This window comes from Pleurodeles waltl, chromosome 11 (assembly GCF_031143425.1).
Source record: "Pleurodeles waltl isolate 20211129_DDA chromosome 11, aPleWal1.hap1.20221129, whole genome shotgun sequence".
Lineage (NCBI taxonomy): Eukaryota > Metazoa > Chordata > Amphibia > Caudata > Salamandridae > Pleurodeles > Pleurodeles waltl.
Window position 1 is genome coordinate 342289197 of NC_090450.1, and position 25949 is coordinate 342315145.

The 25949-nt window shown below is 47.1% G+C and overlaps 1 long non-coding RNA gene across 1 annotated transcript in view; it reads right to left on the minus strand.

Annotated features, from left to right (window-relative positions):
• Positions 1 to 24842, minus strand: part of LOC138266614 (uncharacterized) — a 36520-nt gene extending 11678 nt beyond the window's left edge. Inside the window, exons 1-2 of the long non-coding RNA XR_011199576.1 lie at positions 24782 to 24842; positions 23735 to 23898 (exon numbers count right to left, since the gene is read on the minus strand). This is a non-coding gene — a long non-coding RNA (uncharacterized lncRNA). The remainder of the gene's footprint in view (positions 1 to 23734; positions 23899 to 24781) is intronic.
• Between the last annotated feature and the right edge of the window lie 1107 nt (positions 24843 to 25949).

Sequence of the window (25949 nt, forward strand, 5' to 3'; positions counted from 1 at the left end):
TTTACCTGATGCTATTCTGTCCCCAGTGGCCAGGGATTTCCATGGCTCTACCCATGAAGGAAGAGACACCATGGCTCTAACTCTGTAATTACTGGTATGATTCACATTTCCATGCCATCGCTGAGAATTTGTCTCATAGTTGCATTACTTGCCAGTAGCTAAATGCCGGCAAAAGAACAGTTGTGACCATGAGTCACATAGAGAAGTCCAATTGGCCCTTTCATCACATGCAGTTAGGCTTTATAGAGATGTCCATCTACAATGGACTTCAGTACATTTTTGTATTAGTTTGCCTCTTCTGATGTTGGGTTGAAGAGTACTCATCCAGGAACTGTGATAGCATCATAGTTGAGAAATTATTATTGATTCAACTAGTCTACCTTACATTTTTTTTTTTTAGTAAGATCCAGGATGCATTTCAAGGATAAGGTAATAAAACTTTTGTGTGTAACTTTAAAGATTTACCAAAGATTCTACTGCAGTTAATGACCAGAAGCATCCGGCATTGTAAAGCAAATCAATGGTGCCTTGAAGTCCAAAATGGGCAAGGTGTGCTCCTCTACCTCTTTAAAATGCCAAATGCTCGTCCTCTTGTTCGTCTGAACTTTCAAAGCACTACCAATCGAAAGTCTGCACTCCCCCACCCCACCTCTCAACATCCTGATATGGAGACCCACGAGAATTTCATCAATGCCTTCAGCTTCGCTTGTGGAACATAACTGATGATATGGTTCTTGACTACTGCAAAGGATGAGCTGATGTGGTGGTTTCTGTTTTTTTATCAGTTGACTTGGTGACCACATCTTCGAGACAAGAGTTGCATCATGACCTAAGTGCAGGCGGCTGCGTCCAGGTGTAGGAACACATCAGGAAAATGTGCCTTGATCCCCGTTGGAGAGGACCCTTTAAAGTCATCCTTGTGAGGAAAACTGTTGTTAAGTGTGGCGGATTACTGACTGGATCCATGCATTCCTTGCCAAGAGAGTGAGACAAGTGGGTGAACAAGTGGTGACAACAGCTGCCAATTTCGAAGAGTCAAACTCAAGCTCAGAACAGATGTTTAGAGGGAGGAGACGATTGAACCCAAGACTCCCAAAATCAGACTGTAGCAATTCAACAGAGAATACCAACAAGAATCAGTGAAGCAGCTGAGATTGACAGAGTGCATCAGTAAGAAGACATTGCAAACACTTCAGATGGCAAAGTGCAGGGGGGAGAGAAGTGGCCAAAAGGTGGAGCGAGACTGAGAAAAGTCTTGACTGAAGAACACATTCCAGAGGGGATTGAGGAAGAACCAAAGCCAAGAGAACAGCTTGCTAGTGATAGGGAACCACTAGAAGTCCTTAGACCTAAGAGGAAAAAGGTACCAAATCAAAGATATTCAACACCGGAATGGGCTTCCTTTGTCAAACGCAATTCTGATCTGAGGAGTTATGAAACTGAAACACATGCAAGTGCTTTTGAAAAGTCCCTATGACCAATACTACAGAGCTAAAGATTGAATAATTTGAGTGATGAACTCACTGGCATACATCCTTATGTTTGAAAATTCCTGTTTTATTCTGACTCCATAATCAGCTGATATCCTGTATGTGTTTGAGTGCAGTGCCACTTCTTTTCGGCCTACATATCCAAAATGTTCCAGCCTACCCTGTCTCATAACATTCGATTTTACTGCCTTGATAAAACATTAACGAAGAGTCCATGGAACGCTCAAAAGAAAAATGTGAGCTTCTCCCTACTGTGCTTAAATTACATACAGTTATATGGCCTGCAGTCAACATTCAGTAGATTTGCTAATGTCTGTTTGTTGTTAGTTTGACGGTATGTTTATGGAAGGACTGCTCATGAATAGTGTCTTTTAAGCTTAGAAAATACACCATGGGAGACCCAAGATCTGTTGATGCAGTGTCATGATGACCGCGGAACCAACTGAGGAAACTAAGACCATTCCCAGTAACTGAAGAATGCTTTTTCTTATGAACCAGAGAGCCTTTAGAATTGAAGTACCTCTTCCCATATGCTTAAACCAGCTCCCCTTTTAATTTGGTGGCATTGGATTTTCTGCTTCATATTTGTCCAATGTGCCTACTGTGGGACAGAAGTAAAAAATAGCCATCTTTGTTACAGTTGTGGATCCAGTGCCTGCCATGCCACCTGAGTCAAGCTACCCTGGCTGATGAGGGGTGATAGCCCAAAACCGGACCCAGGATGCTTGTTTCTGATCCACAGAGGACCTGGCCTGGCAGTTCAGTCTGGACTGTTCCCATAGGGAGCAGGGTCAAAATTGATTTGCAAATAGCTGGGTCCAAACTGCAATGCCATGGCAAGCAAAACAACTGATGGATTAATCCCGGGTTTGTGACTTGGGATGAATGTTTGATTTGTTCCACATTATGTCCATCATCTGTTCGTTTTGCACTTGTCGCCCCAAGTTGTCATCTTTGTTACAGTTGTGCAACATTCTCTCCACAGAACCTAGGTCTAAAACACTACAGGTTTTCTCCAAACTTCATGACGCTGATCTCCATTGAACCCACTCTCTGAAATGTCAACTGAATTCAAGAACTCTGTTCATCCACAAGTAAGAGCAGCAGGACTTCCTCATTTCTGAAAAGCCAGGTATTTTTTGCTTACTGAAAATATTGCTCACTTGAAAATCTCTAATAAATAAAGTTTTATAAGAAAATTGCTTCTTGCTTAGGGGACAAATTGTTATGAGTTACAAAATGGCTGCAGAGATCATAATACTAGTGACAGAATGAGAGAGAAAATAGGCCAAAGCCCCATTAGTGAATCATATAGCTAAAAATGGGGCCCATGTTTGCAAATCAGGGCAGTTTTGAACTTGTAAGGACGTTCTGAATAAGTGTTTTGGGAGGGATGAGAGACTGCATGCATTTGTGATTGCTCCTGGTAGTGATTGTGGCAGTATTAGGGGAATCAACAGTAAAACCAGCCCACCAGACCATAAAAAGACCCACAAGCGAAAAGGTCCACGTACCGCCCTTTCAGGCAAGCCCTTCTGGCACTGCCAGATTTCCCATTAATTCAGTCCAACCCTGTAAAAAGCACTAAGCTCACTATGACCTAGGGCTAAGGATTTCTTGGCAATGTAGAAACAGGGAATTAGGAAAATAAATAGTTATATGCGTTTTTACACCTAGGAATTCTGAGTAAACAATTTTATGGATCTGCAGCTTTGATAATTTTCCATCAAACTTCACCATTTGAATTTAGAGATTACAAGTGTCATGTCTGATGAGAATGAACACAAAGACTGATTCAGCTGGTACCAGGTGAATAATATTTTATACAGACAAAAAAGCTAATTTTTAATGGTTCGTAGCCACACAGTAACGTAATGGGTCCATCCTCTGAAGAGAAATGTCTAGGCCTTGAGAAAATACCTGTTGCACCTGCATAATCCTAGGTAATTATAGTAATTGAGCATTACGCTTCTTACTCGAAATTCCTGAGATTTTGAAGTAAGAGCCAATATCGCAGAACAGGAGGTTGAAGCCACTGCACAGACTGGGTGACCTGCTTGTGTTTGGAAGAAGTAATGCAGGCTCCCTCTGCACAGTGTCACATGTTTTTTGACCGTCAGTTGTCGGAGGCTTTTCTGATTGGCTCAAAGAAAGCTAGCTCCCATTGGCTGCAGCTGTTTCTAGCTCCAGGGAGGAAGACTCTGATTGGTTAAACCATGTACAGCCATGATTGCTGTCCTGGAGTGGGGGTAGGTTTCAAACTGGCACTCTTTAAGGAAAAACAAAGACCTGAATACAACATTACAACATTTTGAAAGCTGCATCAGCATAGGTTTCAGAGAAAAGGTGGGTACATAGGGGTTCAGTGATCTAAGAGGAATGAAAAGGATTACCCTATTGAGACAGGGGTGTTTAGGGTTCCCAGACCATCAAAGGAGTTGGTTAGTAGTGTAAGGTCAAGTAAGGGGTTACTTCATGGGGAAAGGTTGTGGAGAGACCTCAATTTCTGTAATAGTTGTCACCCTAAATCCGGTGCATAGCAGTGGCTGTTGGTGGGATATTTAAAAGGAGGTGCACAAAAGGGAAAACAAACATTATATATAAAAATAAGTGACACTTATCTTTCATAGCCGGCCACACGTCCCTGATGTTTAGCAGCACATCCTCGGTGTTGTGTTGCTTGCTCCGGACTCCAGTCCGAGCGCAAGGTCTCACAGACAACAGCTTTTTCCAATCCAGATGCTGCTCTCTTGCTGTTAAGCTGCATGAGTGAAGTGTCTGGATTGGCTGGAGTGGGCTGCCTCAATGCTCTGAAAAGCACTGGTGGCCTCTGTATGACAGCTGTACTGGAGTAGTTTGAATTGCGCATGTCGGTTTGGTCATAGTACGGTAGCCAGCCAAACCAACATGCACACTTCAAACTGAAGTGACCATTCCTCACTGCTGCCAATCAGCAGCAGTGACACACTGGCCCTGCCCTCACAGTCTGTTTGTTGATAAAGAGTCAAAAATAAAATAACAATAAAATAATTTTGTTGCTATTTTATTTTCACACTTTCTGTGCAGCAGTGTGGGGGTGCAATGCTCCTCCGTTCCTATGGCGGAACCGCAGCTGGTTAGTTAGCAATATTCCAGAAGGTTCAGTGTCCCAAGGGCCCAGGGAAGGAAGAGCTCACTGCACTCTGACTGCTTATTTGCTTTTTTTATTACAGAAGCAGGGTTATTCGTAGAAGTTTTGTGTTACAAAACCAGGGATTTAGCCTCAATATCCATCCTTTCTGCTCAGCCCCTGAGTCACAGGCTATGGGCTGCACTGAACACCAGGCTCACTCAGCTTTAGACTCTATGCATACCTCCCAAAGTTTGTACCTCCAGGTGTGGTGAGATTTAGAGGAATTCTGGTAGATAGAAGCGGGGTTGGGAGCACACTGCCTAACATCCCAGCAGAGTCCGCCGTTCTGTGTTATGGTAAATGTGATACACAATTAGCGCTTACTTCAGATTTGTCTGTAGTTTTGCACCAAGGTTGGTGCAGGTAGTGCAGTATACATCAAGATGAATATGCATGTTCCTGGATTTCGTCCTTCATCCATAGATGGCAGTGAAATGTAATGTTGGGTTGCTGGAAAAGCTTCCTAAATCTTCACAGGTCACAGTGCCACTCACAGGCACACAGGTGCATCTCCAAAGCTCATCAGCTTGCTGGCTCAGGTGAGCCTTTTAAACAGAATGGGGGGTCAGGGCACATTGCCTCACAAACCTTCACAGGGACCCTCAGCTGTAAAGACTTTGGCAGCATTTCCAGCAACCTCAGATGAAAGTTTGGTTCTCTCTACAGATGAAGGAAGAACTCCAGAAACATATGCATGTGTCTAGAGACATACAACATTATCTGCACCAACATTGGTAAAAAACTACAGTTATTATTGAAATGAGTGCTACTTTTGTACCACATTTACCATAATGCATTGGGGGAACTGTGCTTGGATGGGAGACAGTCTGCCCCCAAACCTTTCACTTTCTCAAACTGCACACCCTTCGTATACCAAGACCTTTTTAATTGAATTCTTGCCAAATATCACTATTTTGATTTTGTTAAAGTTGATCTTAATTGCATTGTCATTTCAGTATTGTGCCAGGGCTTTGAGAAAACTCTGTAAGCCTACTTCAGTGTGAGCTAGGATAACCATGTCATCTGGCTATTGGAGTATTTGAACCTCCCGATTGACCAACCATGGTGGGCATGATCTGGGGCTGATCAGGTTGCTTTCCAAATCTACCACAAAGAGGTTAAATTACAGGGATGCTAAGATATATCCTAACTTAAGACCTTTGTCTATGGGGATTTTCTCTGAAGTGGACCAGTTTGGTGTCAGTTTGATTTTCAACCCAAATCCCACAGGACAGAAAGTCAATTGCTTTCAGTAGTCGAGGACCAATTCCCCAGCTGTGTAATTTGCCCACAGCCTGCCCCTTGGAGCATTGTTGAAGGTGTTAATGAAATCAATAAATGCTGTGTACAGTAACCATGCTTTTGGGCAAACAGCATCCTAAGTTAAACAGGACAAGGTGAGCAAATTGTCCTCATTGTGGCAGTTTCTTTGGAACCATAGGATGAATTATTATTCATAGGCCCACGCTTCTAATTCCTAATTCAGAAGTTGTGCATAACATTTCCCCTGTACGTCCATTAACACTATCATTTCATAGCTACTCTGATTGTTGGCACTCCTTGTTATGATTTGGAACCAATCTTGAGTGACTGACTATGCACAAAACTTGCATCCTCCCAGCCATTGAGTTATTGTCTGTTGATAGTTGTTAGAAATGGGTTCTTTGGTTGGCAGTCAAGTTACCCCATATCCAAGAAAGGACCCTCACACTAGTCAGGGTAAGTCACACACAATCCAAATTATCCTGTGCCCACCCTCCTGTAGCTTGGCACTGAGCAGTCAGGCTTAACTTAGTAGGCAATGTGTAAAGTATTTGTGCAATAAATCATGCAATATCACAGTAGAACACCATAGAAATACACCACACAGTGTTTAGAAAAATCTATAATATTTATCTGATAAGATGCAGGTCAAAATGATCAAGATTCAAAACGTATACGTTGAGATATCACTGTAAAAAAATTGTAGAAAGTGTCTTTAGTCTTTGAAAAAGCAACAAGTGTCTCTTGCAAGCACAAAGCACCTGGTTTGCTTTCAAATCCTCCGCAAGGTCCAGTGGGCCATGCGTTGAATTTCCTGTCGCAATGCTGGCGCTGTGTCGTTTTCCTCTTCGGGAAGTCGGGCTGTGTCGATCCAGTTGCTCATAGCGATGCAGGCTGTGCGTCGTTTTTTGCAGGCTGTGCATCGATTTGCAGGAATGAAGTATTTTTGGTCCTGAGACTTCAGGGAACAGGAGGCAAGCTCCAGCCATGCCCTTGGAGAGCATTTCCCAGCACAGCTAGAGAGCAGCAAGGCAGCAGGGCAACAGCAAGGCAGCAGTCTTTCTCAGAAAAGCAGTCCAAGTGAGTCCTTTGGGCAGCCAGGCAGTTCTTCTTGACGGGTTGCAGGTTCTGGTTCACGGATTCTTCACAAGTGGTATTTTGTCCATAAGTGTCTGGTAGGGTCAGAGACCCTGCTTAAATACCCAAATGTGCCTTTGAAGTGGGGAAGACTTCAAAGAGTGGCTTGGAAGTGCACAAGGTCCCCTTTCAGTTCCATCCTTTCTGCCAAGGTCCCAATAGAGGGTGTGGCAGTCCTCTGTGAGAGGGTAGGCTACTGTCCTTTGACATGTAAGTGTCAGGCCCTCCACCCTCCCAGCCCAGGAAGACCCATTCAATATGCAGGTGTATGCAAGTGTGACTGAGCATCCTGTGTTTGGGGTTGTCTGAGTGAATGCACAAGGGAGTTTCAACTAAACCTAGCCACACGTGGATTGTAAGGCACGGAAGGATTTAAGTGCAGAGGAAGGCTCACTTTCTAAAAGTGGCATTTCTAAAATAGTAATATTAAATCCAACTTCACCAATCAGCAGGATTTGGTATTAGCATTTTGGCCATACTAAATATGACCTTGTTACTCTTTTCAGATCAGAATCTACCACTCAAACAGTATATGAGGGTAGGCCTATTGTTAACCTATGAAAGGAGCAGGCCTCACAGTAGTGTACAAACGAATTTAGGAGTTTTACACTACCAGGACATATAAACTACACAGGTATATGTCATGCCTTTTATCTACATAGCACCCTGCCCTATGGGTTACCTAGGGCCTACCTTAGGAGTGACATATATATATAGATAAAGGGGAGTTTAAGGCTTGGCAAGTACTTTTAAATGCCAAGTCAAAGTGGCAGTGAAACTGCACACACAGGCCTTGCAATGGCAGGCCTGAGGCATTGTTAAGAGGCCACGTATGTGGGTGGCACAATCAGTGCTGCAGGCCCACTCGTAGCATTTAATCTATAGGACCTGGGCACATGTAGTGCACTTTTCTATGGACTTACAAGTAGATTAAATAAGTCAACTGGGTATACACCAATGTGACCATGTTTTAAGGGAGAGAGCATATGCACTTTAGCACTGGCTAGCAGTGGTAAAGTGCGCAGAGTTCTAAAACCAGCAAAATCAGTGTCCAAAAAGTGTAGGGAGGCAGGTAAAAAGTTAGGGGGGACCACCCTAAGGCTGTCAGGTCTAAAAGTAGTCCTCACCCTCTTTGACCAGCAGTAAGCAGACTCCAACACCCCAGTTTCTCAGGTGGCAAAGTAAGGATTTGCTTGAGCACATTTTTCCAATGAGTGACTACCTCATATTGACAACCCTCATTCCCACTAATAATGTTTGGATTCCCAATCCAATGGATAATTGGGTTGATAATACGTTTTTGACAGTCTTCACCCAAGAGTGACACGCCAAAGGCAGAACTCATACCAAGGTGACAGGCTGTCGACCAACCTTCCAACCCTGGTAACAGGTTACAGCAGGCATCACGCCTGAGTGACATGCTATGAGCAGGTCTCACAACTAAGTGGCAGACTATGGACAGGCCTTCTACACAACACATAGTCTGTAGACAGGCATTGTTCCCTGTACCAGCCTCATACCCTTGTGACAGGCTAGGGATGAAGAAGAGGACTAGGATGAGGAAGAACAAGAGGAGGAGGATGATCAGGAAGAGTAGAACCAAGGGGAAAGAGGACCAGAATTAGATTCAGCAGAACTAGGAGGAGAATGAGGCAAACCATCAAAAGGAGGACCAGGATCTCAGGGAGGACCAGAACTGTCAGGGGGAGGAATCCAGGCAGAAGAGGACCAGAAGGACATTTAAAAAGACAAGAAAAACCAGCACGAGAAGTAAGAGGATAAGCAAGTCGAGTATTCCTAGGACCAGGAAGATGACCAACAGGTGGACCATAATGGAAGATGCACCCATTGCACAAGAATATAAATCAGCAGCAGTCCTGTTGCTGACTGTATTTCCCTATGGCCAACCCTGTAGTCTGGTAGTTGAGTCCTCGGGTCTGCCTGGTGGGTTGTTCGATCCCCACATGAGAGTCCTGAGGTCTAACACAGATCCTGAAGTCCAACAGGGGGTGCAGCAGACAACAATAATAAAAGTGTGAGTTATCTTCCGGGCTGCAGTAACTAGCTAAAGCAATCTGTATTGCCCCAGGAGCAGACGCAAACAGTAGCAGTCACAGCTGCCCTTGAAGTAGTGTATGGTGACATAGGGACTGAAGATGTTAGCAATGGCAGTATTTGCTGAGATAAGGCCATTATCAAGTATCCATTAAAGCGGGTGCTGGCCAGGAGAAGTTACCAGCTGTTACGGTTGTGGCTGAAGGAGGAGCATAAATGGCAATAACATAAATAGCATAAAGAAAGGCATGCCCTAAAGACTTCAATGTCCACCTATAAGAGTGTGTGTGTGTAAATGTTTACTGCCATGTGAACAGCAGTCACCAGCAATAGCACTGCATGCTGTTTTTGGGGCAGCAGTCCCCTTCAGCTGTTATGATAACTGTCCTGGGGGCAGCAGTCACCAGCACTGGCAATGGTCCTGGAGGCCGGAGTCTACAGCAATAGTATTATATGCTGCTTTGAGAGCAGTAGTGCGAGCCATTATTGCAGGTTTTGTCCTAAGAGAAGCAGTCACCACACTTGGCAGAGGTAAATGCCCTGGGGGCAGTGGTTACCAACTATGGTTGTGATAGCTGCCCTGCAGGCAGCATCACCGACCACATCACTGCATGTTGCCCGGGGCACCAGACACCATTCCTGGTAATGGCCTTGGGGGTAGAAATCATCAGCCATTGTTACAGGTTCTACCTGGAGCAAAATAGTTACCAACTATGGCAGGGGTAACTTCCCTGCTTCTAAGGGCTGCCCTGGAGGCACTAGTCACAAACCATCACTAGGGGGAAGCTGTCACCAATCATTGCACTGCAGGCTGGTCTGCCGACAGCAGTCATCAATCATGGTTGTGGTAACTGCCCAGGGGCAGAAGTCACCAGCTATAGCACGTTACCTGGGGGCCAGCAGCCACCAGCCATTGTTGCAAGTACTGACTGCCCTTGGGATAGAGTCAACACCCACAACACTGCACGCTGCCTTAGGGGGCTGCAGTCACCAATTATTTTGGGGGTACATGCCCTTGGGGCAGCAATCAACAGCTATAGTACTGCATGCTGCCTTGGGGGCAGCAAGCCATCCGCACTGCTGAAGGGTCTGCCGAGGGAGCAGCAGTCTCCAGCTTTGGTTGTAGTAATTGCTCTGGAGACACTGGTTATCAGCCATGGTTGTGGTAGATGCCTCGCCAGTCAGAGCACTGAATGATTCTTTGGGGGAAGTAGTCAGTACCCTCTGTTACAGGTTCTGCCCTGGGTGCAGCAGTTACCAACAATGATTATGGTAGTTGTGCTGGGCACAGCAGTCACCAGTCATAGTGCTGCATGTTGCCCTGGGGGCAGCAGTCATCAGCCATTGTTATGGTAGCAGCCCTTAGGGCAGGGGTCACTGGGCTTTTCGTTGAATGCTGCAGTTGGGGCACCAGACAACAGCCATTATTGCAGGTTCTCCCATAAGGGCAGCAGTCTCCAGTCATGGGTGTGATTACAACGTGAGGGCACCAATTATCAGCTGTAGTTGTGGTAACTGGCCTGAGAGCAGCAGTCACGAGCCATACAAATGCAGGCTCCCTCAGGGGCAGCAGTCCCCAGCAATAGCACTGCATGCTGCCTCGGGCCAGCAGTCACCAACCATAGCGGTGGTAACTGCCCTTGGGGCAGCAGACCTCAGTTAATATTACCGGTTCTGCCAAGGGGCAGCAGTCTCCCCTATGGTCGCAGAAAATGTCCTGGATACCCCAGTAACCAACCAAGGTTACATAGGTGCCCTGGGGGCAGAGGTCACCAGCAATAGCACTGGTTACTATTGAGAGGCAGCTGTTACCAGCCCCTGTTGCAGGTCCTGTCCTGGGGCAAGAGTCACAGTTACAGAGCCGTGTGCTGCCCAGGGGGCACCACTCATTAGCCATTGTTATGTGAGCTTCAATAAGGACAGGGGTCATCATTCAATGTAAAGGTGCTGCTCTTAAATCGTAAGTTATTTACGGGCCTATGGACAGCCCCTGCAGTCGCAAGTGAATGCAAGAAAACAAGCTTTGGAAACGCGAATAGGAATGGCATTAGTCGTTAGACATTAGGCAATTCTTGTTATGTTTTTTGAAAATTATTATTCAAGAAGCTGCCAGTCCTTCATCAATCTAAATAAATGGCTAAAGGCAAAAATGTTTTTGGTCTCAAAAAAGCACACATTACCGTAGTACTCCCTAGCACTGAAGGGGTACTTTGTGTGAGGATGTGCTCCTTCTGAAAGGGCAGTATGCCGCAATTCATGGTGCAGTCAGCCAACGGCTAAAGTGGGTTGACGCAGTGCCCCCTGATGTATGCTGGAGTGGATGGAACAACCACAGACGAATGAATGACATGTGACTGAAGCCCCCTATAAGTAATTGTGTTACATTTATAATTTTATTAAAATCCAAATGTTTTGGCTAACGCAGACCTAAAAAAGCCGATCATTCTATAGCCTCTTGGCTTTGGGAAAGAAAGATTGCAAGAGAAAGAAAGAACATGAAAAGAATTAAGGGAAAAAAAGAACTCAAAAGTAAAAGAAAGAGAAAGACAGACAAAGCGTTAAAAGTGCTGTAAATAAAACACAATGAAGGCTGTTTTCTCTGTAAGCAAAGATTATTAAAGAACCTTTGGTGAAACTGTGCAGATTAAAAGTGTTCTGAAGAATTGTTCGCTTATGAATTCATATAGTATAATATTGAAGCTTTCGGTTTATGTACTGCATAGGTAGTGAAAAGCGGATAAATTAATACAGAACAGTTTCAAGTGGCTGCAAACTGTTATTCATTGGCTTGAGAAAGAAACTGATAATGATGTAATGTGCCTTGTGCTGTCATCTGGAAGAAAGTGTCCTGCTATCACATCAGGCTCTAAACACAATTGCAGCATTGAAGTAATTACAAAGTACAAACCAAAAACATGCACTGAAGGGACGTACCCCGTCTGTGGATGTGCTCATTGGGAGAGAGCAAAATACAGTCACTCAAAGTGGAGTTAACCAGTGACTTTATTAATCTGACCCACTGCCTCCTGCTGTATGTTGTACTGAGTATGAGTGACACAACAGACTAATGGATGAAGAGATGTGGCTGAAAGCCCCTTTAAGTAAGTATATTAGACATATAATTTTAGAAAAGTCAAAGGTTCTTGACTAATGCTAAAAAGTGAAACTTCAGTATCTCAGGCCTCAGCCTAGTGGCTCAGCATACCTACGTGACCCAATGACAGAAGGGCTGGGCGAGTTTGCGAGGTTGCTCACATTTTTGGAAACAGTCAGTAAGAGACACCAGGCTGCAGCCAATCCGAGCCTGCGGTGCTCCCAGGGCACAACCGAGGGAAAAAGACCCCAGCCCCTACCCTCACAGAGTCAAAGGGTTGGTGTAGGAGGCTGGCCTAGCTTGTAGTGGGTACCAAGGGGTACTTACACTCTGTACCAGGTCCAGTTATCCCTTATTAGTGTAGAAGAGGTGTTTCTAGCAGCTGAGGCTGATAGAAGGTAGCTATAGAAGAGCAGCTTAGGCTGAACTAGGAGACATGCAAAGCTCCTACTATACCACTGGTGTCATATGCGCAATATCATAAGAAAACACAATACACAGATATACTAAAAATAAAGGTACTTTATTTTTATGACAATGTGCCAAAAGTATCTCAGTGAGTACCCTCAGTATGAGGATGCCAAATATACACAAGATATATGTACACAATACCAAAAATATGCAGTAATAGCAAAAGGAAGTAATGCAAGCAATGTAAAGTTACAGTAGATTGCAATAGGAGCACATAGGTATAGGGGCAACACAAACCATATACTCCAAAAGAGGAATGCGAACCACGAATGGACCCCAAACCTATGTGAGCTTGTAGAGGGTCGCTGGGACTGTAAGAAAACAGTGAGGGTTAGAAAAATAGCCCACCCCAAGACCCTGAAAAATAGGTGTAAAGTGCACCTATATTCCCCAGAGAGCACAGAAGTCGTGATAGGGGAATTCTGCAAGGAGACCAACACCAGCAATGCAACCAAAGTGGATTTCTGGACGAGAGTACCTGTGGAACAAGGGGACCAAGTCCAAGAGTTGCGACAAAGTCGAGATTGGGCAGATACCCAGGAAATGCCAGCTGAGGGTGCAAAGAAGCTGCCACCGGATGGTAGGAGCTGTGGATTCTGCAACAACGAAGAGGGCTAGAAACTTCCCCTTTGGAGGATGGATGTCCCACGTCGTGAAGAAGATTGCAGGGGTGTTCCCACGCAGAAAGACCGCAAACAAGCCTTGCTAGCTGCAAGGGTCGCGGTTAGGGTTTTTGGATGCTGCTGTGGCCCAGGAGGGAACAGGATGTCGCCACTTGGATAAGGAGACAGGGGGGCGCCCAGCAAGTCAGGGAGCCCTCACAGAAGCAGACAGCACCCGCAGAAGTGCCGGAACAGGCACTACGAAGAGGAGTGAACCGGAGCTCACCCGAAGACACAAAAGGGAGTCCCACGACGCCGTAGGACAACTCAGGAGGTTGTGCACTGCAGGTTAGAGTGTCGGGGACCCAGGCTTGGCTGTGCACAAAGGAAATCCTGGAAGAGTGCACAGAAGCCGGAGCAGCTGCAAATCATGCGGTTACACAGCAATGCAGTCTAGCGTGGGGATGCAAGGACTTAACTCCACCAAACTTGGACTGAAGAGTCACTGGACTGTGGGAGTCACTTGGACAGAGTTGCTAAGTTCCAGGGACCACGCTCATCGTGCTGAGAGGGGACCCAGAGGACCGGTGATGCAGTCTTTTGTTGCCTGCGGTTGCAGGGGGAAGATTCCGTCGTCCCACAGGAGATTTCTTGAGAGCTCCTGGTGCAAGAAGGAGGCAGGCTACCCCCAGAGCATGCATCACCAGGAAAACAGTCGAGAAGGCGGCAGGATCAGCGATACAAGGTTGCAGGAGTCGTCTTTGCTACTTTGTTGCAGTTCTGCAGGCGTCCTGAGCAGTCAGCGGTCAATCCTTTGGCAGAAGGTGAAGAGAGAGATGCAGAGGAACTCTGATGAGCTCTTGCATTCGTTATCTTAAGAATTCCCCAAAGCAGAGACCCTAAATAGCCAGAAAAGGAGGTTTGGCTACCTAGGAAGGAGGATAGGCTAGCAACACAGGTAAGAGCCGATCAGGAGGAGTCTCTGATGTCACCTGCTGGCACTGGCCACTCAGAGCAGTCCAGTGTGCCAGCAGCACCTCTGTTTCCAAGATGGCAGAGGTCTGGAGCACACTGGAGGGGCTCTGGGTACCTCCCCTGGGAGGTGCAGGTCAGGGGAGTGGTCACTCCCCTTTCCTTTGTCCAGTTTCGCGCCAGAGCAGGGCTGGGGGATCCCTGAACCGGTGTAGACTGGCTTATGCAGAGAAGGGCACCATCTGTGCCCATCAAAGCATTTCCAGAGTCTGGGGGAGGCTACTCCTCCCCAGCCCTGACACCTTTTTCCAAAGGGAGAGGGTGTAACACCCTCTCTCTGAGGAAATCCTTTGTTTTGCCTTCCTGGGCCAAGCCTGGCTGGACCCCAAGAGGGCAGAAACCTGTCTGAGGGGTTGGCAGCAGCAGCAGCAGCTGCAGTGAAACCCCGGGAAAGGCAGTTTGGCAGTACCCCGGTCTGTGCTAGAGACTCGGGGGATCATGGAATTGTCTCCCCAATGCCAGGATGGCATTGGGGTGACAATTCCATGATCTTAGACATGTTACATGGCCATGTTCAGAGTTACCATTGTGACGCTGTACATAGGTAGTGACCTATGTACAGTGCACGCGCGTAATGGTGTCCCCGCACTCACAAAGTCCAGGGAATTTGCCCTGAACGATGTGGGGGCACCTTGGCTAGTGCCAGGGTGCCCACACACTAAGTAACTTAGCACCCAACCTTTACCAGGTAAAGGTTAGACATATAGGTGACTTATAAGTTACTTAAGTGCAGTGGTAAATGGCTGTGAAATAACTTGGACGTTATTTCACTCAGGCTGCAGTGGCAGGCCTGTGTAAGAATTGTCAGAGCTCCCTATGGGTGGCAAAAGAAATGCTGCAGCCCATAGGGATCTCCTGGAACCCCAATACCCTGGGTACCTCAGTACCATATACTAGGGAATTATAAGGGTGTTCCAGTATGCCAATGTGAATTGGTGAAATTGGTCACTAGCCTGTTAGTGACAATTTGGAAAGCAGTGAGAGCATAAGCACTGAGGTTCTGGTTAGCAGAGCCTCAGTGAGACAGTTAGTCATCACACAGGGAACACATACAGGGAACACTTATGAGCACTGGGGCCCTGGCTGGCAGGGTCCCAGTGACACATACACTAAAACAACATATATACAGTGAAATATGGGGGTAACATGCCAGGCAAGATGGTACTTTCCTACAGTTGGCAGGTCTATTTTATATTCTCAACTTTAACAAAATGTGTCTGAGAATAAATCATGATTTTAAACTTTAATATAATGTGTTAAATATATGAGCTTTTTGCTTCCAGGGACACATCAATGCCGCCCCCAGTGTCAGTGGAATGTGTCCCTTGGATGGAATGCTCACAGCTGCGTCACAAAGACGCCATGGCATTAGCCCCAAAACACATTCTGTTGTGAGGTCACCAGCTTCCTGCACACACTGAAGCCTCCCAGGGGGATGACGTCACAAGTGACATCACAATGGCTGCAGTTTTTGAAAGCGCTCAGAAGCAGCAGTTGGTTCTTGGCTTTTCCTGAGCGGAGTTGGTCAGGAGAGGCAACTCTTGTGGCTGGTGACCGGTTATTTCTGTTTCACGTAAGTTTTATGACCCTTGTCTTTCCTTTTCTGTGTCTTTTGAGTTGTAGGGTGAACTCCTACTTTTAGTCTTATTTTGATTTTGATTTCGCCTTCATTCCATCTCTTTCAGCTTTAAATCTCTAAAAGCAATAACCAAACCAGTGCAAAAGTAAGAGAACTCGACAGATAGTGCGAGGAGGAGAGAGAGGAAGGAAAGAGTGGGGTGGTCCCACGTGTGGGGCGGTCCCACATGTGGGGCCCACGACTGAGTACAGAAGAGGAGCAGGCCAGTCAGAGCATGTGAGTGGAGGGTTTACTAGAAGCTGGTTAGTGCTTGGAGGGGAGAGGGTGTTGTTAGAGAGAGAGATGTACATTGTGCAAACAGCAGAAACGTGAACATGTATTTTATTTACACTTCTGATCAGTCCTGACTGTAACCTGCAATGTGTTTGTTTTTTAAATATGAACTAATATGCAAAAGTGACGGAAGTGTTTCAACATTTAGTATTAATGAGAAAGGCCTTTGATAACCCGGCTCCTCTTGTCTGAAGCCTCGTGGGAGTGTTTGAGCCATTGTAACCCGGAGCAAGGCTGCACCCTGGGCTGAGGAGTACTTGTGCTCCACACTAGAGGGGCTCCACTCGTGCAGGGCCGGACTGGGACCCCAAAGCAGCCCTCACCAACCCGCATAGGGTGCATAGGGAGCGACCATGACCAATACAATGGGGCTTGGGGGGTTCTCTCCTCAAAAACAAATCGGGAAATGTGGCAAAAATGGTGCCTTCTACAACATATTTTTCATTATATCTTGAATTGTATTCGTTTTTAAAACATACTAAATGATGACCTTACAGGGTACCAGGGTATGGCAGTCTTTAGTGGGGTTCTTTGATGGTTCCCTCACCATCACCCTGTGACGGTGCCCCTCATCTCTCCCTAGCCCCTCTCTCATGGATTTAATTTGTTTAATAGCGCCTCTCTAACCAGCGTAGGGTGTGGGGCACTTTACTTCACTCACACATAGAGACAATGGATCCTACAGGTGTAGATCAGTGAATAGAACATGTTACATAAGACAAAGGGGCTGCAAGGTGTAGGATTCACGTCATCCTTTTAAGAGTGCTTGGTCTGGGGAAGTATAAACTCCGGATTCAGACCCTCGCACAGTGGTTAGGGTTGACTTTACTAATAACCATTTATTTCTAGCCAAACAAACCCCTTTCAGCAAAATTAGGATAATCAAAGACTAGTAAAAACATAACCTGTATCACGCGGTTTGCACGCAGCTCTTTGTGGCAGTTCATAGCTCACTCTGATATATTATGATTGTAACTTATAAACTACACAGTAGCAAAAGGTGTGGGGGACAAGAGGTAAGACATGACGGGGAGGGGGTCAGTAATGAGGCTTGTCTAAGGGGAAAGAGGGTCAGAGGAGACACTGTCAGTGAGGAGGGGGACAAAGATGGAGATTCTCTGGACCAGAGATGAGACGGGACAGTAGAGGGAGGGGGTTGTGCTGAGACGTGGCTCCTGAGGATGAGGAACCAGAGGCAGGGGCGTAGCTCCGGGGGTGGGGGTATTTAGGGTGTTACAACCCCCTAATAAATGTATGTTTTGATAAATAGTTAGGCATTGTGAGATATCAGTGTGATCTGAGCAGGATTTTTTGCATACACACAGACAGAAACATGCACATAGTTTCTCAGTCTCTGTCTTGAAACTCCTTAAAAATAAAGCTTATTTGACAAAATACAAAATATTGTGTTTTGTCTCTTGCGACTCCTACCAATCCGCATTCCTTTCCCTTTCCACTGCCCCTTAGGCCCCTCTCATGCACTTTGCTTGTCGTATAATTTATTTAAACATTTAATGCTAGCCTGTTAGAACATCTGAAGCCCCCCATATTACTGACCAAGCTACGCCCCTTACTGGAGGGGAGGCAGGGTTAAATGGGGTGGGCGACAGGAAGTGAGATGAAGCTACAGTATAAAGGTGTCAGACAGGAAGTGAGGTGGGCCCGCATTAGGAGCATGAGCTCAGGAGCCAATGAAACCCCTGGGATATATCACCCCAGAGTCTGGAGTAGGGGGGACTCAGGGGGCAGTATCCCTAGATGACGTTCTGAAGCTAAGCTGCACATCTCCAAGTCTTCCTGAAGCCTGTCACAGAAGCTCTGTGGCCTCTGTTTTGTTAATTATTTCACTGCAGTCTCTGGAACCTTGAGTTTCTCCTACAGTGGTCTTGGTTGTAAGGCCAGATGAGAAGGCCGGGGAGGCAGCGATGCCATTTTATGTTATTGGTACTTCTGGCTCACCTGACTAAAGAAAGAGGATGATTTAGGAGAGGAACGACGCCCCAATGGCTGCAATTAAATAATTGCCAAAAAGCAAAGAGGCCTTGCGGTCCCCACAGAGCTTCCTCCCTTGGGTACAGCTCTTCTCGGAGACCCATGAGAAGTGCAAGATGGCTTCAGACCGACAAGCTCTGTCGCTGTGATTTATCTTCATTACAAATAGAAGAGCCCACCTTTCAGTCTTATGGCCGCTCGTATGGTTGTCTATGAGTGTTTAGTGTCAGCTTGAGTTAAGATGTGATAAGTGTATTCATCGCACTCCATGTACTAACACAAGTTCATGAAGTAACTGAATACAAATCCCGACCACTGGCGTTAAAAGAAGAGAGACGGATGTTACCCTCCAGTGGCTGAAGTGTACAAAGTGCACCAGGAAACCTTGGCTCAAATCCCAGCCCCCCACTGGACCATCTTGTGTGATGATCCGTCCATCACTTTATTACACTTTGCATCATTTCCCTTACTCAGTCAGTCTGAGAGCACATTGCGGTATTTCAGTCGAGGATCTGATCTCTGGTAATAGTTCTCTTGTATATGATTCACATAAAATAATCTTGCCTCACAATTAATAACTATATAGACTACATAAAAAGATAGAACAAACTGACCAAGTTTTAGGGTAACTCGTCTCAAAGATGATAGGGCATGTGGGTACTGAATGTTTCTTTTTAAAAAGAAAATTACTTTCAATAGATGTTACTCAGTGCAGTAATATATAATGTATACTTAACAGATGAATGTTGATATTATAGTCTATCATATTTTGTTATGACATTTGTTGCCTGAGTTACCTCCTTTGATCTTGTGGCTCGTACTTTGAGTCTTAGCGCCAAGACCGGCCCTGACTCTCTCTCCCCAAGGCCTTCTGTCCCACCAGAAACGTAGTCACTCCTTCTGCAGGAGGATGGCAGTGGGTGGGAGAAGCTACAGGGACAGGGGGGCAGAGGTGAGAGGAGACAGCGGGGTAGGAGGGCTGAGATGAGCTGGGGCAGCAGGGGAGGGGGCAGAATCAGGCTAAGGACTGAGGAGGGTGGCAGCGGTGAGACTGCTCTATGGGGGAAGAGAGAGCAGAGGTGACTAGAGAGAGGGAGGCCACAGATGAACTGTGACAGCACAGGGGGTGGGATGCGAGGTAAGTTGGGGAGGATGACAGGTGGTAAAATAGGACAGTGGAGCAGGGGCCAGAAATGACACAGGGCAGAGGGGAGGGGCAGAGATGAGACTGGGCAGCAGGGGAGGGGGCAGTGATCAGCCGTTTGAGGTGGTGACAGGACCGTGGGGGCCGGAGGTGAGACGGGCAGTGGAAGGTTGGTTCATGCGTGAGACAGGTCTACAGGGGTGATGGCCGAGGTGGCACAGGGCCATGAAGGGAGGGGGGGTCAGAGGTGGGACAAGGATATGTAGGGGGGTCAGAGGAGACCGCTCGGGAGGGGTGGTCTGAGGTGAGGCCGGGCAGTGGGAAGAGAGGGGTGAAAGGGCAGACAGGGCACCAGGGCAGAGGCAAGACAGGGCAGAATGACGAGTGGCAGAGGAGACAGAGGGCAGTGGGGGCAGTCAGGTATGAGACAGCAAGGGAAGATAGCGCCCAGAGGTGCGAGAGGAGCCAGAGGTGAGACAGAACAGTGGGGTAATGAGGACCAGATGTGACAGGGGATGGGGTGGGGGGATGCCCGAGTTGAGATTGGGCTACTGGGGAGGGGAACCACAGGAGACAGAGTCAGACTGAGAAGGGGTCAGAGGTGAGACAGGGCTGCAGGAGAGAGGATGGGCAAAGGTGAGACACGGCGGCAGGGGTGTGGGCCCGGTCTGAGTCGGGCAGCAGTGGAGTTGGTCAAGACCTTGGCTGGAACAGTGGGTGGATGGGGTCAGAGGTTAGAGGGGAGGGTACAAGAGGTGAGACAGGGCTACAAAGCGACGTGCAGAGGAGGCACAGGCCTACATGGAGGAGAGGACCAGAGGTGTAACAGAGCGACATCAGGTTAAATAATACTGGGACAGTAGGTGGGGGCTCCAGTGACACAGGAGGCAGCGGGGGGAGGAGGACAGAGTGTGACAGGGAACAGAGAGAGGGGAACATCGGTGAAACAATGTTACTGGGGTGGTCAGAGGAGACAGAGATGAGAGGGGTTAGATGAGGGCAGGGTATGGGCAGAGAGCCGGAGGTGAGCGGGGACAAGGCGGGTGCAGAAGGGTATCAGGGCAGTGGGGAGAAGGAGTCAAAAGTGAGGGATCCAGAGATGAGTAAGGACAGTGGACTGAGGTGACAGAGGTGAGATGGGACAGCGAGGGGGGTGGACGACAGGAGGCTGTAGGGGGCGGGAGGTAACGTGGAGCAGTGAGGAGGGGATCAGAGGTGAAACAGGCCTGCAGGGAAGGCGGCCAGATAAAAAGGTGAGACGGGGCAGTGGGAGTAGCGGGCTTGAGGTGTTATGAGTTACTGTGGAGGAGGAGTCAGAGGAGACAAGTGCTGAGTGGAGGAGGGGGACAGAGCAACTGGGATGAAAGGGCAAAGCAGTGATGGGAGAGGGTGGCCAGGGGTGAGGCCGGAAAGCAGGGAGCAGGGGACAGATGGCAAGGGGCACAGTGGGGACAGGAGCCGGAGGTGAGATGGGACCGTGGGGCGACAGGAACAGAGGTGTAGTGGGACAGTGAGGAGGAGAGGGGACACAGGTGAGCTGGGGAGGCTGGTGGCAGGAGGCCAAAGGTGAGATATGGCAGTCTGTCCAGGGGAACTACATGTGGCCCTAGACAGAGGGAAGGTTTGAAATATGTGAGACGTGTACAGGAGGAGGGGAGAGAAACAGGGGCCAAAGGTTAGAGGGAGGTCAGAGGTGTGATTGGGCTTCTTGGAGAATGGGGCCTGAGCTGTAATGTGAAAGTGGAGGAGAGGAGGTCCTAAGCTGTAATATGAAAGTGGAGGAGAGGAGGTCCTAAGCTGTAATATGAAAGTGGAGGAGAGGAGGTCCTGAGCTGTAATGTGAAAGTGGAGGAGAGGAGGTCCTGAGCTGTAATATGAAAGTGGAGGAGAGGAGGTCCTGAGCTGTAATATGAAAGTGGAGGAGAGAAGGTCCTGAGCTGTAATGTGAAAGTGGAGGAGAGGAGGTCCTGAGCTGTAATGTGAAAGTGGAGGAGAGGAGGTCCTGAGCTGTAATGTGAAAGTGGAGAAGGGTGCCAGAAGTGAGACAGAACATCAGGAGGGGCAGAGGGAAAACAGCACAGTAGGGAGGTAGGATTTGAGATGGGGCTAAGGTGTAGGGGGATTAGAGAAGATACAGTGTTAGTAAAATATGAGGTCATTGGATTAAGGGGTTCTGGTGAAGGGGTTCCAGAAGTTGTATGGTGGAAGGGTGGCTGTTGGGATGTGAACATCCCCAGCATAGTGTAGATCTGGGGTCCTGACCCTTATTTTGGCTCTAGCATCACACCAATGCTATGCCTGCCCCAGACTGTGAAATGAACTGGCGTGCCCTCTTCTCTGGAGTTGGACTATTGTCACTGTTGCCTGCATAATGTAGTGGTTGCAACGTTAGGAGAAATCATTAATGTAATGAGTTTTTTTTTTATCTTTGTCACTAGTTTAATGTTTATCTTTTATGCGTATGCTCAGTTCCTTGCACTGACATCCTGAGTGGATGTGCCAAGCATGTGTATGCGTGTAGCAGGAGTAGCACATGCATGGTGTTTGACTGAGTGAGAGTAATGGAGGCCAGTGGGATCCATTTTGTATACCCCTGTCCTGGCCTGGCCTAGCCTAGCACAAGATGGAAGGTGAGGGCAGTGCTCCCAGGGAGTCAAAGTATATTACGTGCATTCCGGTAGCTGGAGATAGGAGATCAACACACTCAAGTAAGAGGACTGGAGAACGCTGCTTATGAAGGTTCCACAAGGCCTATTGGTTGACAAGGAGCTGCTGATTAGTCTCCCTAAGGTCCACCCTATGGTGGATGTAGGGGTGAGGGGTGGAACTGCAGACTCTGATACGTGGGGAAGCCTATAGGGGTAGCCTGCAGGTGAAGTCTACCCTTTTGTCTGCATCTAGCTGGAGGGAACTCACACCTCTTTGTGACTTTAATGTGGATGCTCCAGGATGGAGATAGCCCCAGTGCTACCTGCTGTGAGAAGCATCACTCTACGCAAAGACTGTGTCTGGAGACCAGCTTGAAGAGTGCACTCAAAAGGAGATCCACTGCAGTCCGGTTCCACGGTTTGTGACAGTGGATCCACGTCCTCTATCTGGTTGTGCATGCACAGGGGACTCTATCCACCTCATTTTGTTCCATCTCTAAGTCCTTTGTGACCAGTAAAGGGAGTGCTCCGCAGTGTACTCAAACAACTGCTGTGCAATCCGGGCTGGTATCAACCTGACAGCCAGTCTCAGAGAGGTGAGCCAACATCATATGAAGTTTTGACTGTTTACCAGAGAACCTGTGGCATTGTCCCATGAAAGTGCCCAGAGCCTGCTTACCTACTGAGTGTGAAGGAGCCTGCGCGGTCTTGCAGAAGAAGAGACTGTCCAGGAGGAGTTAGGTCCAGCAAATACCTGGTGGCTATGGGTGTCGAAGAAGACCCGTTCTACTGAAGAGCACTCCATGGAGGACCCAGGTGCCTGTGAATCCCCACCTCCCACTTTCTTCCAGGTCTTTCATCTGGTGGGAAACGTTGCACTGTGCTCCTCGTTGACCCAATCAGGACTTCAACTGTGTGGTTGCTGTAAGGCTGAATACAGCTGCAACTGTGTGAGTCCCTTAGGTCTGGTTGAGAGCTGAAACTGACTATGAGTGTCGATTCACAAAATGTCGGGGTAGTGGAAGTGACATCATACAGCCTTTGACCTTAATGATGTCACAGAAAGCGATGTCACATGACCTTAATCCTCATAACATCACAATCCATGCACTCACTCTCGCCCTGACTCAGTCATTTGCACCCTCTTGCTCACTCTTACTCTCATTCCACTATACTTGCTCACTTTCACACACACACGTTATCCAGCTTACTAACATACATGCTCACACATACGCTCTGTCACCCAAATTCTCTCTCACACATATGCACTCACATAACAAACTGAAAAATATTTTAATTTACTTACCTAAGATGGCAGTGAAGGTTCTGTTCCATATCTTATCATATCAAAAAGGTACACTGTTCCAAAGAGGTGACACCAGTGATAAGTATGGTTCCCTTAGAAGCAAAGGCCCTCAAGTCTCATCATTGGACTTGCTCCACGTTAGACTGGTGCTGCAATGTCTGACGGGACCCACATTGGGGTCACTAGACCAAACAACTGTGCACACCAACAGCAAAAAAAGGTGGAGAAAAAAGTGAAGTTAAAATTGCCTCAACTCCCCTTAGGTGAATCCCTTTAATTAAAGTCGGTGGGAGTTGGTCAAGATTAAAAACAGAAAAGCGAGTATAGGGGGATAATGACCCTTTTACTCTTGCACAAGTGGTTGAGAATCACTATTTCTTATGCCACTCTGACAGTCAACATGTTTCGCGCCTTACCTTGTCCGTACAGATCTTATGGCGCTTCTTCAGGACTGAAACAAGATCTTCTCCAACAAAAACAGATACAATGATCTATAATAAAGATGATGTTGTCAGAGGTATCTTGTGATGAGACTCTACTCACTCAGTTGTCCAATGAGTTATTTTGCAGATGAACCAACCTGGAGTCACAGAGATCAAAAGCACAAACAAAGTAGACGTAGTATAATGTTAATAAAAAAAAATGTGCAAACCCCATTAATCTGGGCTATCTATACAACTATAATGATGTATTAAAAACTTCTGGAACACGAAGAAAAGGGCAATTGTAATGGGAGATTATTAAAGGTATGCTTACCACCCAATTTTGTGGCCGGTCTTTTGATAAGTCAGGCGGGTTCTCAATTAATCATAATTGCCATAGAAAAATAATATGGGAAAAGAAACCAATATAAATCCACACAGTACAAATGTGTAAGGTAGATATTCTTCCACATACTGAGAAAATTATACTCTCAAATTGTTGTCAAGCAGTATCTGTAGATGTTAAAAACATGGCCACTCTATACACAGAGATTGACTAAAACATTGTGCATAAACGAACTAAGCGAGGGTGTTAGACAGCTGTGTTAGGGCCATCGATACTGGAGACCGATTACATCTCCTCTGTAGATCTTATCACAGGGGAATAGAGTTCTACCTCCGTTGAACAACTGGCGCTCGTGCACCGGAAGGCCCATTGCACGGGCCAACACTTACACCACACAACCACCACTCTTAAAAAAACTATAGGTGGATATACATAACTGAAAATTGCACTATCGAACTCCTGCAAAGGAGAAAGTCTCATGTAAGTAAACAATTTTGTAGTAATTAGATACCGCGTGTATTGCGAATCACGCAGATCTAAACTCAAAACGAGAAAAAAATCAACAGAAACGGAGAGAGCCTCACAACAATAAAATATTTAGAAGTAACCAGGTGCCTTATACCGAAAGTATCGTTGTTACCGCAACCTTAAACTCAGGGGAAAAGTCAATCAACAGTAATTGAAAAACCTCTCACCCGGAAAGGCCGAGCGAGGAGAAAAGTCCTTCTATATCCAGCTAATACGCGTCCAAAGACAGGCCGGCAGACATACATTAAATACCTTCAGGAGCAGGATCCTCATTTCTGGAGTATCCGAGGTGCCGCCAACCTCTGAAAGGAGAGGGACGGGGTAGGGAAGGTACAAATGAACGCTCGGACGGGAAACGTCCAATCAAAAAACAGAAGGGGCAGGACTACCGAGTCAGCTCCTGGTTCTGTTCTATGTCCTGCTGTGCCAACTTTTTTATTACAGTAATAGTTAAAGGTAGAAAATGAATTACTATTATTGTAATAAAAATGGAATATAAAAGGAGGCTGAGGCCAGAAGTTGGTAATGCGAGTCATAACTGTGTTTTTGGCACCAATTATTCCACATCTGGGCCGGGCCTCACAAAGGCCAGGGGTTGCACAGTGCAAGCCAGGGGTCACAGGTGTGACCCCTAAATGACGTCCATGCACCTGCCTGATTGCCATAGTACCAGGGGACGACTGCAATTTCCTTGGCTGCACTCAGCACCGCCATCGCCAAGTCTTTTGCCCCTTGGCTTGAGGGACGTACTTGTTTCGCCAGAATCACCAGTTCTAGGGTGACAGCCACAATCGGGCCCATACCCGCATCTGCTCTGAAACTGGGCCTGGTACTCTGAAAACTGGGTCTGACAGGAGACAAATGTGGGACAGGACAGGTGAGGGATGAAGCCCAGAGGAGGTGACAGAGCATATTAGGTGATGATGGCAAGAAAAACACAGAAACACAGCAAAGAAGAGGTCAGACGGGGCTGCGGGTGGACGGAGACTAGAACTGGGACAGGACTACTGGAGGGGGCAAGAGAAGACGGCATGAAACCAGGAAAGGGCCACAGGGGATGCAACACTGCAGGAGAAAGAGGGGACAGTGGGGTGTGATGGGACAGTGGGGTGTGATGGGACAGTAGGGTGTGGTGGGACAGTGGGGTGTGATGGGACAGTAGGGTGTGATGGGACAGTAGGGTGTGATGGGACAGTAGGGTGTGATGGGACAGTAGGGTGTGGTGTGATGGGACCGCAGGGTGTGATGGGACAGTTGGTGTGATGGGACAGTAGGGTGTGGTGTGATGGGACAGTGGGGTGTGATGGACAGTGGGGTGTGATGGGACAGTAGGGT